The sequence below is a fragment of the Lathyrus oleraceus genome, chromosome 6 (genome assembly GCF_024323335.1).
Source record: "Lathyrus oleraceus cultivar Zhongwan6 chromosome 6, CAAS_Psat_ZW6_1.0, whole genome shotgun sequence".
Classification (NCBI taxonomy): Eukaryota; Viridiplantae; Streptophyta; class Magnoliopsida; order Fabales; family Fabaceae; genus Lathyrus; species Lathyrus oleraceus.
In genome coordinates this window covers 243,779,341-243,794,740 of record NC_066584.1, presented here as the reverse complement: position 1 = coordinate 243,794,740, position 15,400 = coordinate 243,779,341, and positions in this window count along the sequence as shown.

Below are 15,400 nucleotides of genomic sequence, written 5' to 3'. Positions count from 1 at the left end.
TGTCGAGCTTGCGACATTTAAACAAAGCGCTTAGTGGGAGACAACCCACGATTATTTTATTATTTCCTTTTATTATTATTATTATCTTCCTATTTCTTCCTTAATTATTCTTTTAATTTCTGTTTAGTATTCATTCCTAATTCATTTTAATTTAATAATAACTTTTCTTTCTTCTTTCGGCATTTGGCCAAATCCTGACTAAAACTCATGTTTTCTTTTCTCTAGCTAACACTAACCAGATGGGACATATTGATCGTATGGGTATCAAATTCAGAGGAATGGCTCAAAAACAAAAGTTTGAAGAACTAGCCACTAGAGAGATGCTACCTAGTTTATATGCTGATGATTAGGCTATGACTGCCCTTGGACTGAGACAAAGTGTCCTGTATTTGCTGAATCAGATAGGATGGGAGACATCCCCTATCTTGAGACATTTCACCACCTACCGGAGACTCACACTAGAATTCCTTAGCTCATTAATCTATCTACCCAGCCATGGAAAAGGAATTAGCAGAGGTTTTATCCAGTTCAGAATGTTCAACATGGAGTACCAATTTAATATTAGAGACTTTACCAACCTTTTGGTTTTCCTACCTCCTTTGACACATTCACAGTAAGCCAGGAAGAACTTTTTGAATATAGAGAACTTGAACACTTTTGGGTAAGTTGACTGGAAATGACGAGCCCGAGGAACATGAGTTTCTCTCTGGAAACATACACAACCCGGCCTTTCGCTATTTCCATAAGATCCTGACCCACACTTTATTTGGGAAGAAGCCAAATAGTACTTCAGTTTCACGTGATGAACTCTTCATCATATTTTGTGCTTCCCAGAACCGTCCAGTAAACGGTGCCACTTTTATGTTAGCTAATATGGACCACCTTATCCAGGATGAGCGAGCACCAATCCGAATAGGCGGTTTGATAACTATGATAGGTAATGCTATTGGATTACGTCAGCCTATGCTTGACCTAAGCCCTTTTGTGGCATTACTACTATGAGTATACCCTTCCTCTTCAACACTATGTTTATAGCAAACCTAGGGTCTGACGAGTTTGAGCTTATTATTGATAACCAAGTTCTTTGCCTTTTCACCATGCCCGATCCTAGGACTAGTGTTCATAACCGCAGTAACTGGCTCTACAACCTGAACGAAACCCCCTCTCCGGCTAGATCCACTGAATCCATCCAGGACTATGAGATTTGTGATGACTATGAGACTTATGATGACCAGATCCCTCATGCTGAATCTGACCCTCAGACACCATCTGGCTATTATGATATTGACCCTCCTCCTCAGCCTGTTCAGACCGAAGAATCAGCAGTATCCGACCTCCGGCATCATATGCCCGAAACTGATTATAACACCGCCATTGAAGCTTTGATGTCAGAACAAGGCGCCCTCAGAGAAGAATTTACTGACATGAGACACGAAGTTCTAGGATACATGAGCAGTATGACAGATCAGTTTCACGAGTTGCTACATCGTATTAACTCTTTTGCTCCTCCGGCCAGAGATCGTGCAGATGGATAGTATTTATTTGTTTTTCTTAGTTATTTAGTTTTAAGCTAGATTATTCATTAATGTTATTTGAATTCATGTTCGCATTTGTTTCCGTTTCGCATTTCTTTTGTTCTTCTTTCCAATATTACATTATGATCATTTTATGGAAGTTATTTATTTAATTTTATCATGCAATAGCTATTATGTTCTCTACTGTTGCTACCTATGACTTATTATTATACAAAGTAAAATAAGCATGCAGGAGAAATTAAATTGCAGAATAAATCATTCAGTAGAAAACAAACAAAAAAATAAATAATAACAATATATAATAACTTACCTGAAGGACGCTAGCTGAACATTGGCCAAACAGACAGTGTGACGAGCGTCACACATTCTGTCACGGACGTCACACTAAGAACCTGTTACGCCCGTCATGCACCTGTAACGAGCGTAACGCCCTTCAGACTAGGTGAACGTTAAGGAGCCGTTGGAGACGAACGTTACACCCCTTCAACTTTTTATCTTCCCCATTTATTCACATTTACCCATATTCATTCACTTTTCAACCACCTCCTTTCCAACTTCCAAATTCTTTTCCTATAAATACCCACCAAACCTTCCTTCATTCACCACAAACCATTCTCTCCTATCAAATACATTTCTTTTCCTTCCAAATCACTCATTCAAAATTCGTTCATCACAATGGCAGGAAATCAGAATTTCGGAAATATCATCTTCCGATCCAAAGATGAAAATTATCAAAGGGAGCAATTCGAGCGTTTCCAACAGCGAGGCGTCGTTTCCACCAGGTATCCCGATTTAACTTGTTTACAACAATTAGGATTACTCCAAGGTATCGAATGGATGCTCCGCCTAGCCAACTTAACCTTCCTTTGCACTCATAATCAACCCACCTACCCATCCCTAACCTTAGAATTCTTAAGTTCATACGACTACACCACTCCCGTCGGTGAAGACGAATTTTTAACCGGTACCGCAACCTTCCGTATGTTTAACACCGAGTACTCCTTAACCCAAAACCAATTGAGTACCATGCTACAATTCCCCATAGAAGGTCTGGTACACCCCAGAATCCCTCCAAACTCAAACTGGAACACAGTTGACGTTTTCGGCCTTTTCAAGAAAATTTCCGGTATAGATACCTACAACTGGGAAGAGCTCCTTCTTTCCCATATACATAACCCCACTATCCGGTACTTTATCCGCATCTTGCAAAACACAGTTTTTGGAAGACCGAACAACAGCAAGGTCAACTCAAAGGAGCTTTTCTTCCTCCAATGCGTCTTCGAACCAGATACTCAGGTAAACGCCGTCTCCTTTCTATTTCATCATATCCGCACCTTATGTGCTAGAGGCCGACAACCCTTTATAATTGGTGGATTAATCACCACCATAGCACTTGGCCTAAACCTAGGGGATAAACTCCAAACTTTAGAATCTCTACCTCCCCTATCTATGGATATCAGCTACTGTCGATCCAGCCGCCTGATTAAGAACAGAGTAGGCGGAGGATATTATCTTATGGTGAACAACCAGGCAGTCCCAAGCGTTGTTCTACCAAATATCACCCTAACTGATGTCACAAACCCCGACCGCCACCTCTATGATCTAAACGCTCCCGAAGCCACCGAGCCTTCACAAACAAACCCGCACACGGACGAGTTTGAAGCAATGGAGCAAGGTGATCATCCTCCTACACAACAGTCAGTCCCGCTCAACCCTTCCGGTAATGCAACTGGCTCATCCTCCCAACGTCGTCGACGAAGAAGGCCTGCAACCAACGACGACATCATGGATGCTATTGATGGTATGCAGGCACAGAATGTCGAGATGATGCAAATGATGCGCCAAATGCAACAACAACAGGATGCTAGGAATGCCATAACCGACCAGCGGTTTACTGAGTTGTTCAGCAGGTTCGACAACTTAGACTTACGTCAGAGATCACCAGGTCCAAGAACCAGAGGCGGAAGGCAGCCTTAGTTGTAGTTTCTTTTTCCTTTCCATATTGTATTTCATTTCCTTAAAACATTGGGGACAATGTTTAGTTTAAGTATGGGGGGGGGGGGGGGGGGGGGAAACCATGTTCTTTCTATTTTCATTTTTCAAGTATGTACCTTTCCCTCCATTGTTATTTTAATTATATTGTATTATTTAAAAAATAAAAATAAAAATAAAAATAAAAATCTATTATTTTAAGTTAAGTCCCGAGTGTGAACAAATTTCTATTATCTATTCCCTCAAATTTTCATGAGCCACAACAACAAAAATTCAACACCCAATAAGTATAAAGGTTGCTCATCTTATCGATCTTGAGTCGAATCAAGACAAAGACTACTACCGCCAAACACTCTAAACGAACCCAACACGTTAGATCAGGATAAGTACCTATTATACCAATCCCCTGAACTTTTAGTTTTATAGTAACCCCAAGTAGTTTATACGAGAAATCAGCACCATCTTAATAGCAAACTACGTGGAGAGCCGATGAATATAAGTGAATGATTCCCAAAGTAACATAAAAAAAAAATATATTTATATATCAGGAAATGCACTAATTAAGTTAGGTGATCCTTACCAGATCATTTAATCTAAAGGTTGCAGATCATACAAAAACACAATATGAAAGATCCATTATGAGTTGGTTCAGTAGGTATCTGGTACTGAACTTGGTAGGGCGAACTACGGTTCGATCCCCCGCAATTTGCAATGGGCTGAATAACGAAGTTATCCGACTTATGTACCAGAACTTCTAGCTAAAAGAGGGATCATAATCACTAACCGGTTACTCCACTATGTGCGCGAAAAGATAAAGGGCTTAATGTGATTTCGCTAGAATGAAAACGGGTGAAATAAGAATAAAGGAACCAGGATAGCTATCATAGTGTACTTGAACTGATTTGCATAAGGCAGGGTTATCTAGGTTGTGACGGTGGTTGTTGATGTCAAGATTAAACTCAAGTTGCTTCTAAACTAAATCCACTTGCAACCTATTACGAATTGATGTGTGTTTTGAAATTTTATCTGGCTAAAACCTTTAACGAGTTCTATACCGAATTTTGCTTGAGGACAAGCAAAGATCTAAGTATGGGGGAGTTTGATAACACGAAATTATATCATATTTTTGGACTTAATTCAATTAAATTTTATTATTATTTATTTCAGTTCACTTCATTTTATTAGATATTACGCGGTATTTTCTTCCTATTTGTCTCAGGTGGCTTATTTTGAAGCACAAGTAAAAATGGAAGAAAAGGAGGTACAAAAAGGAAAGAAAATGAACCAAATGTCAAAGCCCGGCCCAAAACACAAAAGCGCAGGTGCCGTGCATGTGACGGACGTCACAGAGGGCGTGACGAGCGTCACGCCTTGCACACTCCTGTGACGGACGTCACATATGGTGTGACGAACGTCACACCATTCCCCTACATTTTTGGCGCAAGGAACGCCTCAGAGTCGTTGAGGAGACGTTGAGGAGTGTTGGGCCCTATATCCACGCCATGCATTTATCCACGTTGAAGACTTTTTGGCAGCGGAAGCGGTTACTCAAACATATATAAATAGCCACTTGCAAAACCAAAGAGGGTCCGAAGCTTTTCCACATTTTTCCTTTGTCGTTTTCGCTTTTGCATATTTTATTTTTCCAGCAGCTTAGGCATTGTTTCTTTATTATTTTTACGAGTTCTACTTTATCTCTTTTGCAATTTCTATTTTCCTTTTTCCTTTTAGCATTTAGTTAATTCTTTTCGTACAATAGTTTCTACACCGGAAACTATTGTACACCTTTTTACCGGATCTAACCTTACGTTAGAATCTAGTTTTATTTCCTTCGTTTTAATTTGTTGTTTAACTGAAGAATCCAAGAACAAATCCTACCGGCTTGTGGTGGAGTGTTCAAGACTATTGTTTACCTCATTCAGGTTCTTTAATTATTATTTAATGCTTTGTTTTATTATTTATTTATATTATCTGCCTGGGATGAGTCTGTTTATGCATGATAAATATTTTAGTTTGTTTAGCATGTCTGGCTAATTTATTTAGGTATCGGTATGTAAAGTAAGCGGAATGAAGGAATAAAAACTAAGTCGGTTAAATTAAGTTTAGAATTAAAATCACTCTTTTTACGGTTTAAATTTACAGGTTTAATAACAAAGGTTTTACGAAAGTAAAAGACATAAAGAAGTTAAAATCAATAGAGCGAGAGTTTGAGGTTTTAACTGGACAGTGTAAATTAGACATTAATTCTAGATCAGGGCGAGAGCAAGTTTTAGAGTTAATTAAATTCCGATCTTTTCCAAAAAGTATTTTTAAAGATTGAATGTGAGGACGAGAGTTAAGCATTCGAATTTAACTATATAACCTAAGTCAACAGAGCGAGAGTTTGAGATAAGGGTTTTAAACGGTCGGCGTTTTCTTGAAAAGAGTTTCTATGGACTGTATTGCTTTCAAAAAATGGTTTTTGACTTAATTATAAGTGACAGCTACATTAACATAAAATCATGGTTTATTCAATAGAGCGAGAGTTTGAGATAAAACTTTTAATCAATAAAATCAACTGAAAAGATTTATTTTAAAACCAAGAGACCGACGAAGGATTGATTCCCTAATTACGACGAACTGCATACCGATATCTGCTTTATTAATATTTAATCTAGATCTTAGTTTAGTTTTTAGCTTTCCCCCAAACAATCAAACATTGTTCACCTTAGCTTTACGAAGTAACCTTAGATAACGGTATATCGATTCATAAGTCCCTGTGGGATCGATATCTTTTAAAACTACGCGATAGAACTGTGCACTTGCAGTTTGTACCCATTCTCGACTCACGAAGTCGAGCGATCAATAACAACATAGCTTCCAACCTGCATAACATTGTTTTATCTCCAACAAACAATCTCTTGATACAATCATGAAAACACATCAACAACACTTTCAAAACAACAACCACATAATTATAACACAAGAATCTAACAACTACAACAACACACATAGAAGCATCATCAATGAAGATTCACATGATTCATGGATAAATTCATCACAATATCACTTATCTTACTATTAATTCCATGATTTATCAACCCCAACTTCTAAATCTAGAGTTCTACCTAGAACCCATCTTAGGAAATGGAAGATGAGGCTAAAGAAGATGGTGATGAAGTGATGATGGATTCCAAGCTTGTTTCCTCCTTCTTCTTTCCACTAGCTTGCTTCTTCTTATTTCTCCAAGCTTCTTCCGCTTTCCAAGTTACCTTCTTTTTCCCCAATTTCTTTCTCTACTAATGCTTCTACTGATAACTAGAGGAAATGAAGTGGTACACAAGGTTGGTAGGTGAGGGATATAAACATGTGGCCACCATTTGCCACTAGGAATATGTAGTTAAAAAAGGTTACTAGTAGTAACAAATATCCCAAGTGATACTACACTTTTAATATTTGTTCTACTAGAGCAATTTACCCATTATTAGTGTTACCAAAATATCTCAACTAATAAAAGGTCAGTCCTAATTAATATTAATTAAGTCAATCTGAATTCACTATTTACTCTATTTATCCCAACTGATAACTTTTAGAGCACATAGGAACTCAATTGATCTCAATTAATAGGAATTGAATATTTAAGGAAATACGGGGTATTACAATATTAATCGAAACAAAATCCACAAAAAGAAATAATGAGATTTAACGACTAAAAATTAATCATGGCATGGTTAATCAAATGAAAATTAATTCTGGAAAATTAAGAAAAACTAAATCTAATCTAAAATTTGATTAAACCTAATTTTTAATTAACTATCTATTTAATCCTAACTAGGGCTTAATCTAATTACTCATTAAAATTGTGTTAATTCCTAGTTATCTAAAAACATGAATTAACCTAATTCTAATTCTCTACAAGACAACAACAAGATTAACAACAAGAAAATGGGATTAACAATAAATAACCATTATTAAGTAAAATTAATGAGGGATTAATAAACAAAAATCAAGAACATGGGCTAGGGGTTGTCAAAACGGATTGAAGGGGTGGAAAAGCAAAGAGTGAAATTTTGGGCCCAAAGGCTTGATTCTTCAACACAATGAAAAGGAAACGGGGTGGATTCTAACATCGACCTCATCACAACCCTTCACGTTCAGAACAAAACAAGCAAATATATTTGTTTCTACGTATTTTCTAATTCCTCTGTGCTCAAGTCTCCTTTGGAGTAATTTGGATCAAAGTCATCAATTCAGGTTTTATATTTGTTTTGATATTCAATTGTTTGTCTATTTTCAATTGTATAATTATGAATACAATTATGATCATCGAATTGGTTTTGTCTTTCCTCGCCATGAGTGAGCAATCCATTAGGGACTAGGGGTTATGGGAATCATCTTATAACATTTTGTATGATCTATCACATGTTAATTACGAGAGAATTTGTCTAAATTTATTTTATTTCCTGAGTTCATGCAATCCAACTCTTGTATGAAGTAAAGTGTTCTCAAGTATCGATCATAATCTAAAAGGATGTGTGTCGATACCAGGTTTTTAAACAGACAAGTCCAGTACAGCGAAAGCGCTTGGACGAATTTGAGAAAATTTTATAGCTGAGCAAAAGTAACGAATCATTGACGGATAATTCAGCCGTGTGAAAGTAGACGAAGTATTCATCATCGATAAGGCAATGTGTTAGTGAAAGCAGGTATTGCCCATATTTATCTATTTTCTATAAATTATGCGGAATTCTCGTAATAGAAGTGACTCAGATTGTACAAATGAGTTAGAGTGAGAACCATAACCCTAGGTCATGTTTTCCTCAATTGGAATTTAAGTGGTTTTACATATAAGATGTTTTCATTTAAGTGCTTTTCACCAAAACTCATATTATTGATTTCTATAGATATACACCGATATGACAAAATTCGGTACTTAAACCATTGGTCTCTATGGTTCGATAACTTTTTACTACATCGCACAATCGTGCACTTGCGGCGTGTCAACATTCATGGTAAGACTTATTTCACTGATGTTGTCATACTTAATTGGAATGCATCCTAGGTTTAAATCGTAATCCAACAATTATTGCTAGAGCCATAATATTTTAGCATAACAATTGCCAATGACTAAATACTCAACCTTAACGATAGAAAAAGAAATATTTGATTTATTTTTACTATGCCAAGAAACCAAGTTGTTTCCAAAGATGTGATAAGTATCGCTAGTTCTTTTTCTATCATGCCTGCACCAATAAATTCATAGTCAAAAAACCCTACCAAGCTACAAATGCTTCCCTTAGGGAATCGGTTGTGTTTAGAAAGTACCATTAAGATACCTTAAAATATGTTTTACGGTTCTAAAATGGGTTCCCTAGTTGATGACTGAAACCTAGCAAACATGCACACACTAAACATTATATTTGACCGACTTGCTATTAAATATAGCAATGATCTAATAATACCTCAATATTTTGTAATTTCAATCTCAATTAGTGATTTGTCATTGTCAATCATATTGTTTGAGGCCATAAGTGTAGAAATTGGTTTTCCATCTTGCATTTCATAATTTTGTGGAAGTCCCAAGAAATATTTATTTTACTAATGAATATGCCTTTGTGTGTCTGCTTAATCTAAAGGGTCAAGAAGTACTTGAGTCCTCTCATTAGGGATATCTCAAGTTCACCTTGCATTGTACTTGATAAATATCTATTTATATACTAAATATTAAAACCAAATATAATATCATCTATGTAAGTTTGAAGCAGTAAGATGGTCTGCTACCTGTCTTTTTGGCCTTTGCGGGTGATTTCCTCCATTGCAAGATTGAACCCTCTGTGGAGGATAATCCTAGAATTTAAACTACTTGAAACCCTTTAGTCAATATTTTGACCAATAGACTTAATACTTGGAAGCACAAATATTTTAGTTTGGGTGGTCAATTGGTTCTTTTGAATTCTATGCTTAACGTTACTCCCATCTTTGTCCTGTCTTTTTTGAAAATGCATGTAAAGAGGAAGAAGCTTGTTAGATTACAAATAAGGTTTCTTTGGGTAGAGGTGAAGGGATATAGTAAGATTTCCTATATCAAGTGGGATATTGTTTATAAACCTAAGAGTAAAGGAGGGGGTTAGGTGTTAGGGACCTTCAGCTAGTTAGTTTAGCTCTTCTAGTCTTTTGTGTGATATTCTCGTAGATATATGTAGTGTTTCAATTGTTTCATCTCTTCAGTGGAAGGACATCAAGTTTCTGATCCACTTCTTCTTGGTAGAGATAGGTGTCTCTTCTTGGGTCCAAATAGGATGATCCATTTGATTTGTTTGTTGGTGAAATCCTAAATAAAATGGGATTAAACTTTCAGACTTCTTTTTGGAAAGATCCTTGGGTATGATCAATTCCCCTAAAGAATAAGTTCTCTGGTCTATTTTCAAATTCTATAAAACCTGATGGGTTGTTTGAAGAGATTGGTCAGGCGGAAAATGGGGACCTGGTTTGGGATCTCGGGTAGAGTAGGCCCTTCTTTCTTTGTGAATTACTCATAGTTGACAATCTTCTATATGTGCTTCAAGGCGCTACTCTTTCTCAAGATATAGATAAGTGAAATTATAATCATACAAGATAAGGTATACTTTTTGTTGCCTCTTATTGTCTTGATTAGATGTATCTTTCTATTTCTTCTTTATCATTTCATTTGATTGAGAAATTGACGATTCCCCTCATTTGAGTTAGCGGGGCTCCATCTAAAGTGGTAGTCTTTTCTTGTCAATTCTGCAAGATAGATTTTGTTCTAGATATAACCTGTTTAAAATGAGGATGATTATTTATTCTAATGGGGTCTCTTATCCCCTGTGTGAGGATATGATTGAGTCGATTTCTCATATTTTTGTCACCTGTGAGTTAGCTCGGTCATTGTGGTATACGATATTCCAGTGATTGGGTTATCAGGTGGTTCCTCCTAGTGATCATAATATTATTTGAGTTTTTTCTCTCTTTAGGTTGTAGGAATAAGTCTAGGGGTGACTTTGTTATGATTTGGCATGCTGTTGTCTGAGCTATTTGGAGGGTTCACAGTGATGTGATTTTTAAAGGTGTTTCAACAATTGTGAAAGAAATGGAAGAAAATAGTTTTTTATTTTGGCCTGGAAATGACTTCTAGATAGATGAGATGTGAATTTATGTACTTTCTCTGAATTGTTTCAGAGATTTATCCTTTGTCATAACCAATAGTAAATCGAGTGTTTGTCTTGATTTTGGTGTTGGTTGTGGTTTGTATTTTTTAGTGCTCTCATGGTGAATTCTGATTTGTAGATGATAGTTCTGGTGGCTTGAATGGTTGTTGGGTTTTTCGGTTATTTATTTGTTTGCGTTTTTGTAGTCCGTTTGATTCTTCTTGTATTAAATGATATCTTAAATTTACACTTTGCTAGTTTTACCTCTTTATTAATATAATATGTTATCATTAAAAAGTTTGGTAAAAAGCCACATGTTCTTATCAGATTTGTACCTCTTTTCTTAGTGTCTGTTTGGTTCAAATGAGGGGAGGGAAGGGATTTTAATGGAGGGAAGTGAATGGGATGAGAGGTGGATGTTTTTTTTAATTAGATAAGTGTCTGGTTAAAAGAGGGGATGAAATGTAAGGGATGGATTTTAAATAAAAATATATTTGATTCAGGAGGGGAGTAGAGAGGTTTTATTAATAATTTACATTTGTATCCTTATGATCTTATATAAGTGATATGATATTCAAATGTGAAAAATTCATGCATATTTTTTTAGTAATGAAATTTATAATAATGAGTGACTAAAAAAGTGATAATTTATCCAATAATGTTAAAAAATTTAGTACATTTGATTAAGATTATAACTCTCGAACACAAATTAAACTATAGGTTAATAACAACTTTTAAATCGTGATGAATTATCTAACAAAATAAATTACATGAAATAATTTATTATTAAATATATTAATGGTTCAAAATATTTAATAAAATGAATAAACAAAACTAAATAAAATAAATTATTTAAAATTTGATATAAAAGAAAATATGATAGAATACATAACAAAATTAGAAGAAAAAAATGAATATAAATAAACATAATTTTTTTTATAAAAAAGTGCAATAATGATGGTTTATATTAAGTGCGAAAATTCGAAAATAATTTGAAGGTGAAGACTGAAGAACAATTATAATAAATTGATGAAACGAGAAAAATCACACAAAAAGAAAAATAATAATACAGAAGAAAACAAATTATTTTAAAATACTAAAATTAAATTGATGATATTTTAATAAATATAATAGTTTTTTAAATATTAAAATTCATTCCTCTAATTGTGAAGGACGCAAAAAATATGTTTTTTTTTTTTTAGAGATTTTGTTCCCCTCCCCTTCCTTATTCTCCTAAAAATTAAACAAAACATATTTAATTAAAAAATTTCTCTCCCCTCTCCTCTCCTCTCCCCTCCCGTTACCCCAAATCAATCATACTCTAAGTCTCCTTAACTATTAATCTCCTTAAATAGGAAACTTCTTATCAAATACATCAGAATTAACAACATCACATTAGTATCCATATTGAGAATATAAGTCATTACGTGTTCATTAATAAATATCTTCTTGATATACAAAATTTTATATTTCCCTTTTAAAATAGATTTCTTAACAAACATTAAATTATTTTGACTAGTTTTTTTTCCGGTGATTATCATCATCTACTTACACTATATTATTATTATTATTATTATTATTATTATTATTATTATTATTATTATTATTATTATTATTATTATTATTATTATTATTATTATATACTGATGTGTTTCTATCCATTTTAATACTATTATTATATATATTATTAAATTTTAATTCAAAATTAACATAAGATTGTTTTAGGTATTACTTTCTTTGTCTTAAATTATAAATTATTTTAAATATTCTTCTGTAAATTAATAATTAAATTTTTGTTTAAAAAGAAAAATTATATATGATTTATAATATTGTTCTTCATTTATTATATTATAAAAATAAAATAAAAACTGAAAGAATAAAGTGATAAAATTATATGGTATTTAGGAGGAAAATCATTAATACTTATTTATATTTTAAAATATTTTTTGTCTACAAAGGGATCTATAATTTAGAACAGAGGAAAAACTTGATAAGATGTATTTTATTTATATTAAATATTAAACCCAATTATATGATTGGTTGAAATACAGTTAAAATGAATGAAATAAAAAAATTAGAAAGAGGGAACCCACAATCCTCTAGTTCTCACAAGAAGGGGCACTAATTTGAGCTCGGATTCTAATTTTTATGTAGAATTTATTAACCACGTCAGTTTAATTATTTGGTTAAATTTATTATAAAATAAATATTTTTTCAATTTTTAATAAAAGAAAGAAACATTAATTAATTATATATTTTATTAATATTATTGCATCACGAGACAATAACTTTCATTTTATATTTATGGCAATGGTATATACATTAATAACCTATAAATTTATTTTAGCAAATGAGATTAATTAGTAAAAATATTATTCTATTTTATATAGTTTATGTTTAAGGGTCAGGCTAATAAGGATCTAAAATAAATAAAAATAAATAAAAAAATAAATTATATATATATATATATATATATATATAATATATATATATATATATATTATAATATATATATATATATATATATATAATATATATATATATATATATATATAGGTGTGTAAAAAAACCGGTTATCCATAACCAAATTAGTATCCAAATTGTTCTACTTTTAAAAAACCAAACCAAATCCTAAATAAAAATTTGAATATCCATTTTATTATTCAAATATAAACCGTTATCCATTATAAAAATTTGGTTTTGTTATTGGGTATCCAAATTTTAAGATTATATTTGTCTTTTTTCATGTTTTATCACTTTATAAATCTATTTTATATTTATTTATTTTTAAAATTTCATAAAAAATTATTTTAAAAATAAAATTCAGAATTTTTTTTCTTTTCACGAAAAATATTATATTTGGATGTTATTTTTTCAAAAAAATTGTATTTGATATTTTTTTCAAATGAAATTATTATTTTCTTCTAAATAAAAAATATATTTTTTATCAAAAATATTTTGTATTTTTTCAGTAAAAAAATGTTTTTTTAAATAAATTTTTTTGATAAATTTTTTAATTTTTAAAAAGGTTATTTTTTCAAATTTTCAGAATAAAAAAAACTTTTATTTTCAGAAAAGAATAATTTTAAAAAATTTTAATTTTTTATAATTACATAATAGAAATTATTATATTATTTTCAAAAAAAAATTATTTTCGATTTCCATTTTTTTAAAATAATTTTTTTTCAGTTATTTTTATTTTTTAAAATAATATTTTTTAGGATTTATTTTTCAGAATATAATTTTATTATTTTCAATTTTTTTTCTTTTTTCTTAATATTTTATATTTTATTTTCTAAAAAAATTGTTTTTTTTATGTTTTTTAAATTTTAAAAAGAAATATATTTTAAAATCTCGTAAATTTTATTTATAAACAATTATGAAAGATTTTAGAAGTTTGAACAATTTTTTTTGATGAATTATTTATTTTATGAACAATTATGATTTATAGAGATATGATTCATAATTAATTTATTTTATGATCGTTTTGATGTAACACACCATATTTGAGATTATTTTTAATCGAGATATTATTTGTGGTGATTATAAAAGTCAAATTTAAAGTAATTTTTTAAAATAAATATTTTTTTACATAAAATAGTTTTATAACTAGTGAAATTAAAAAAAATAGTTAAAAGAAAATAAAATTATTTTTGATATAAAATTGATTTTTTAAAAATATTATTTTAAAAACTGTTTTTTTTATAAAATTGGTTTTGAAATTTATTTTTTTAAGAAAATAAAAAATTGATTTAAAACTGTTTTTTTTAACTATTCTTTTTTGTTAAAAACCGATTTAAAACCGAACCGATCCACTTATAAACCGATTTTAAGAAAATAAATTGATTTTATGAAAATGGTTTTAAAATCCAAACCGAACCATATATATGGTTCAATTTGGTTTGGTTTATGATTCATGCACACCCATATATATATATATATTATATATATATATATATAATATATATATATATATATATATATATATATATATATATATATATATATATATATATATATATATATATATGATATATATATATATATATATATATATATATATATTAATAATATATATTATATATATATATATAGATATATATATATATATATATTATATATATATATATATATATATATATTATATATATATATATATATATATATATTCAGTTATTCATTGAATACAAATAATCTTTTTTTAATTAAATATTTATGTTTTTGATACATTGAATACACGTATATTTAGAAAAATGATCATTTAATCTTTGTTTACGAGACACTATTTAAGAATTTTAGGTGTATCATATGTTCAGTTTAATGAATATACATGATATTCTTTTAAAAAGTTGATTATTTATATTTTTAGTACATTGAATACACGTATATTTAAAAAATATATTTCTTCTTAATCTATTAAATAATGTTCAACTTATCATTTTAATTTCTTAACCATTTTTTTAAGACATTGTTAGTCTTTCATTCACTTCATTAAATACACATAATATTTTTTTTTAAAGTTGATTATTTATATTTTCAGTACATTGAATATATATTTAGAAAAAAATAATTTTTTTAATCATTTATTGTGTAGGTAAGTATTAAATATTATAATGTTCTATTAAAATAATCTAAATCCAGTTTATTGTGCATCATTAAAGTAAATTACCTATTATGTATTTATTATGTTCTTTTGACAAACTTTATTTTATATATATATATATATAT